General features: G+C 30.9%; 1 protein-coding gene across 9 annotated transcripts in view; it reads right to left on the minus strand.

Annotated features, from left to right (window-relative positions):
- Nucleotides 1–5,779, minus strand: part of LOC25483331 (uncharacterized) — a 100,074-nt gene extending 94,295 nt beyond the window's left edge. For 5 of the 9 annotated variants that reach the window (XR_005646640.1, XM_039835063.1, XM_039835064.1 and 2 more), the window contains exons 1-6: nucleotides 5,527–5,779; nucleotides 5,389–5,445; nucleotides 4,343–4,407; nucleotides 2,901–2,998; nucleotides 2,210–2,266; nucleotides 735–799 (exon numbers count right to left, since the gene is read on the minus strand). The gene's annotated coding sequence lies outside the window, so the exon portion shown is untranslated. Of the gene's footprint in view, nucleotides 1–727; nucleotides 800–2,209; nucleotides 2,267–2,347; nucleotides 2,485–2,892; nucleotides 2,999–4,342; nucleotides 4,408–5,388; nucleotides 5,446–5,526 lie in introns of those variants that run through there. The other 4 variants (XM_039835055.1, XM_039835053.1, XM_039835058.1 and 1 more) reach the window with 4 other exon arrangements.
- Nucleotides 5,780–6,000: the final 221 nt, after the last annotated feature.

Raw genomic sequence — 6,000 nt, forward strand, 5'->3', positions numbered from 1 at the left:
GAGATGCAGTCTAGCTCTAGTAAGAAATGAAATTTCAGATGAATTCTTGTTGACTCGAGGATTAGTTTCATTGCGGACCCAAAGGGCCAAAACCATGGGCATACCTTGGTGTATCTTGTGGTCAAAGATCCTACTTACGGGGATGAGAAAAAAACAAAAAAGTCTTGAATTCAAACTTGGGTTTGAGCGTGCAACAATGTTAAAATTTTTGTGGTGAGTTTGTTGCAAATCAGTAGCATTAAAACTCTTTGCATTAAAACTTTTAGGGAGAACTTGCTGACAATTTGAATCTCACTGGACTCGAAAGATTAGTCTTCACAGTTTTTCTTTAAAAGAAAGAATCTCCACAGGTGTATGTGGAGGTTACTAGGTTGTTAGTTTGTTATAATTTTAAACAAATAGATTATGTTTATGTTTGGCCACTACACGGTGTTTATGTGTTTTTTTTTCTAACAAGTACATAGTGTTTATGGTGTTTTGTAATAGATGGCATCAAAACTCTACCTTGGTTTTGGTTTGTAGCGAGATTTAGAATTAAGCAAAGTGTTAATTTATCTGTTTGGTGTTCTAATACTTTGACTTGTCTTCAAAGTGGTTATCATTTTGTAATGGGATTGAGTACCTTTATACTTCCATTAATTCATTTGCTTATAAAAAAACAAAATTAAATTACTAAAATGAAAGATCATTAGGCTTTTTGATAATTATTTTATTGAAGAGCATGTACCTCTTACCTGCTATTGATGATGCGATCTACAAGACTGATGCAATGTGGCTTCAAAAGAAGTAACTAAATGAGCTGCAAATAACAACAAAATATCAAAACAAACTACAATCACAAATTGCAAAATTTTAAGGTGAACCCAATCTCTTCACTATTAAAAATCAGAAAATATATGAGATAACATTCCATCACTATTTTTTTAGTTTTGGTTTTTTTTCTCTTTTTTGCCATTGGAATGGGAAAATAACAAATATCTGAAAGACAAAACAGAAATACGAAGAGATTAATTCATGACTCAGTTAAAAAGCGATGAACTATGAGATGGGTTTTAGGAATTGAGAAACTATGTTTGGATTTAGAATAAACTATGTAGTAGATGCATGCTTACTGCTTAATTAAGAACAGAAACATAATCATAATCATCAATTAATTTAGACAGTAGTACTCTGCACGTGATACACAGTCTCCGATAATTCAAATACTTACTAACCCAATCAAAGATAAACTAATTAAGTTAGGCAGTGTTCACATGTGCAGTGCACATGATGTACACTAACCCAATGAAAAATAAATTAATTAACGGAGAATGTTAACCGATGTTCCCGGAGCATTGGTTAAGCGCTAAATAAAGTAAGTTGTTATTAAAAAGTAGGCTTAATTGCATTTTTTGACCCCTATCTTTCCAAAAGTTGTGGTTATGACCGTAACTAATTTAAATACAAAACAGCACCCTATGTTTTTTGCTTATCAATTGGGACGGATGGAGTACTTTTTTTTGTCAATTATTCTAGAGACCGGAAACTTAACTTATAAATTGAATAAATGGAGTGTCCAAAATTCAATCGGCCTATATATATATATATATATATATATATATATATATATTTCTACTAACCGGGATCAATCGCAATGACATTTAATTATATTAAGTTTAGTTAAATTATTAATAGATCTATTCATAACTTTTTGGCAAAATTACACTTTTAGTCTTTTAACTTAATTTCAGGTAACAGTTTGGTCCTTTATCTTTTTTTCATTTCAATTTGGTCCTTTTTATCCATTTTTATATACATTTTCAAGCTTCAAATCTAATATTCTTATGCAAACATAAACAGGGATCATAGATTTGAAGATTGAAAGACCATAAGAAAATAAAATCATGAATTTTAAACTTAAAAATTCATATGAAAATGGACAAAAAGGACCAAATTGAAATGAAAAAAAAATAAAGGACCAAACTGTTCCATTAAAAGTTAAAGGATTAAAAGTGTAATTTTGCCTAACTTTTTAAAGAGAAATTATATTTGTACAACCATTTTGTGACAACTTCTTAACAACTGTTTCTCTCATACTCATATTATATTCTTATTCTCTCTTCTTTTGTCTCTCAATTGTTTTTAATGATAAAAAAGAGAAAAAAAGAACGTATTATTTCAAATAATTGTTAAAATATCACTGCTCTTTTTGAAGACGTGGACCTCTTACCTATTGGATTATGAAGACTGATGTGAATTGGCTTCGAAATGAAAAATACTAAATGATCTGCAAAGAACAAACAACAAAATATTAAAACAAATTGCAAAATATTAATGAAGGAAAACAAATTAATGTGTAGCTACTAACTCTAAAGTATAACCACTTGTTGAAGAAACTCCAATATTTGAAATGAACAGTGTGATAACAAATTAATAGTGCAGATAATATATATGAGATAACTTTCGTTCACTAGTTTTGAGTTTTGGTTTTTTTTTTTTTTTTTTTTTTTTGGCAATAGGAATGGGAAAATGGCAAAAAACTGAAAGAAAAATTAATAAACGAGAAACAGTGAGAGATTAATTCAAGAGGGGTTTGAGGTTGAGGAAACAGTGAGCAAGAGGGGTCAAAGATACTGATTACAATAGGTAAAAAAGAAAAAGTCTCGCGTTCGAAGTCAGGTTTGGGCATGCAACATTAGAATTGTTAGTGTAAGTTTTTCATCGATTGACGTTAAAACTTTTAAGAAGATTTTTCTGCCAATTTGGGTTCCACAAGATCGGAAAGATTAGTCTTCATATCAGTAACGTGTCAAAGATAACCGGTTGTTATTTTGTTGTAATTTTTGAAAAAGTAGATTAAATTACTAAAAATAAAGATCATTAGGCTTTTCATCAGGTTTGAAGAGCATGAACCCTTTTACCAGCTGGATTATGAATCAGCAACGGAACAACTTGTGCTTTTGATGATGCAATCTACAAGACTGATGCAAATTGGCTTCAAAAGAAGAAACTAAATGACCTGCAAATAACATCAAACTACAATTACAACTAATGAAGGAAAACAATAAACTAATTCAAGACTGAAATCTGATAGACAAACAGTTCAGAAGTGTAGTGAATTTGGTCTCAAATTTCAAACCTCACATCAATGAAATTTAGATTTGTGGAGCAAGTATCAATGACAATCAACAACCAAAAGTAAATCGCAAGCAACAACAACAATATAGACCTAGTCTATAAACCAAATGCATAGCAAAACCACAATCCAATATAAGGATAAACAAGATAAAGAGAGTAAAGAAAAGATAACAACACCAAGAAATGTTCACCCAGTTCGGTCCAACAATGACCTACTCTGGAGGAGAGATTGATCTCTCCAATCCACTATCAATGAACAAGAAATTAGCTTCAACAAGCTCACAAAGAACAAACCAAATTTCTACCTATTTTCTCAATCTCACCAATGAACAAGACACTCATTGAATTTTCACTCTCCCAAGGTGTTTACAATTGTTTCCCAACTCTAGAATCTAACCCCCAAAATAGAACCAACCCTTAGCCTTTGATTTCCTAAGTATCTTCTCTTTTGGTTTCACAAGACTCACCCAAGTTGCTCACAAATGACTCTCCACTCATGTGTTTCCCATCCCCATGAATCTTCCCCAAAAGGCACCAACCCTTTTCCCAAGAGCCCCCTCTTTTGGTTCTCCAAGATTCAAATCATGAAGCTTTGAACCTCACCCAAATACCCTCAACCTTTAGTATCTACAAATCCTAAAAGTTCCCTCCTTTGGTTTCCATGAGATTCACCAAGCTTATTAACAAATGGGTCATAGGGTGCTTAAATAGTGTGACAGATCTGTCAAAATCGCACCGCGCCAGCCAAAATCGCGCCACGGTTCATTGTGTACGACCCAAGGTACAACGACCTTATCCAGAAATCGTGTCATGCTGCACAAAATCGTGCCACGATTTGCCTCATCAAAAACCATCCATTCTGCCAGCAAGATCGCGCCACGCCTCTGAAAATCACGCCACGATTTTCAGCTTTCACAATATCACAATTTTGAGTCATTTCTCAACAAAAAGCAATAAAAAAGAAAAACTATCGCGTTCGAAGTCAGGTTTGGATGCAACATTAGAACTGTTAGTGTGAGTTTTTCATCGATTGGCGTTAAAGCTTTTAGGAAGATTTTGCTGCCAATTTGAGTTCCACAAGATCGGAAAGATAGTCTCCATATCAGTAACGTGTCAAAGATAACCGGTTGTAATTTTGTTGTAATTTTTGAAAAAGTAGATTAAATTACTAAAAATAAAGATCATTAGACTTTTGATCATGTTTGAAGAGCATGAACCCTCTTACCAGCTGGATTATGAATCAACGGAACAACTTGTGTTTTTGATGGTGCGATCTACAAGACTAATGGTCTGCAAACAGCAACAAATTAAAATTAAAACAAATCAAATGGTTGTGAAAATCCAAGGTGTATATCATGTGAAGAGTAGGTGCAATATATATGGATCATAAGTCAATGGTACAAATCCTAAAGAGTAGGTGTATCGCATGGAGAGTAAATGATATGTAAAGAACATACTAATAAATTAATTTAGTTAATTGGGTTGATTTCAGTTGTAAAATTGTTCTAAGTTATTAAAATATTATTATTAATTGTAATCAATATCCGTGGGTGTCATAAAAAAGTGTCACTGGTATCCGTTGAGATCTTCTCCATTTTTTTTCTATAGTATTGTAGTTTTGAAAGTTTTTCAAGTGTAATACTCCCCACTTTATGCTATTATTATTTAATTTTTTTATTTTTTTTTCCAAAGTAAAATTCAATGCAAATTGCATTCAATTTGTTCTCTTTTTTATTTTCTCCATAATCATTAACTAATGAGAATTATTTTTACATATTTTCATGAAACTTATTTTAAAGAGAACATAAAAAATTATACCTCAAATTACTATATATTAGTTTTCTTAATAAAGGTGAATTAATGTTTTTAACTTATAAATTGAATAAATGGAGTGTCCAAAATTCAATCTGCATATATATATATATATATATATATATATGGGTTTACTAGAACACACCCACTAATTTTTATCTGGGAGTGTTTTAGCAAAGTTATATTTTAGGGTGTATTTAACCAGTCGCGATGACATTTAATTTTAGTTAAATTATTAATAGATCTATTCATAACTTTTTAAGGAGATATGATATTTGTACAACCATTTTGTAACAACTTCTTAACAACTCTATCTCTCATACTCATATTATGTTTTTATTCTCTCTCTTCATTTGTCTCTCAATTGTTTTTTAATGATAAAAAAGAGAAAAAAAGAACATATTATTTCAAATTATTGTTAAAATATCACTGCTCTTTTTGAAGACATGGAACTCTTACCTGCTGGATTATGAAGACTGATGCAGATTGGCTTCGAAATGAAAAATACTAAATGATCTGCAAAGAACAAACAACAAAATATTAAAACAAATTGCAAAATATTAATGAAGGAAAACAAATTAATGTGTAGCTACTAACTCTAAAGTATAACCACTTGTTGAAGAAACTCCAATATTTGAAATGAACAGTGTGATAACAAATTAATAGTGCAGATAATATATATGAGATAACTTTCGTTCACTAGTTTTGAGTTTTGGTTTTTTTTTTTTTTTTTTTTGGCAATAGGAATGGGAAATAGTGAGAGATTAATTCAAGAGGGGTTTGAGGTATTGAGTGAGCAAACGTATTAATTCAAGAAATAGTGAGCAAATGTATTTTTTGTTTAAGCTTAAGAGCAATAATCTCAGGAATTGGTTTGGATATATTGACTTGACTCTTTAGGATAACAAAACATAATAATTCAATTCAATGAGTGGCTGTTATCGTCTGCAATTGCAATTGAAAAATCTACGGAAAAATACACAATATTTTCAAATAAATATAATATTAATTGATACTATCTATATTCCAATCAAAATTAATAAATTTATAGAATATCTGCTTCCCAAATGG

The sequence above is a fragment of the Medicago truncatula genome, chromosome 1 (genome assembly GCF_003473485.1).
Source record: "Medicago truncatula cultivar Jemalong A17 chromosome 1, MtrunA17r5.0-ANR, whole genome shotgun sequence".
NCBI lineage: Eukaryota > Viridiplantae > Streptophyta > Magnoliopsida > Fabales > Fabaceae > Medicago > Medicago truncatula.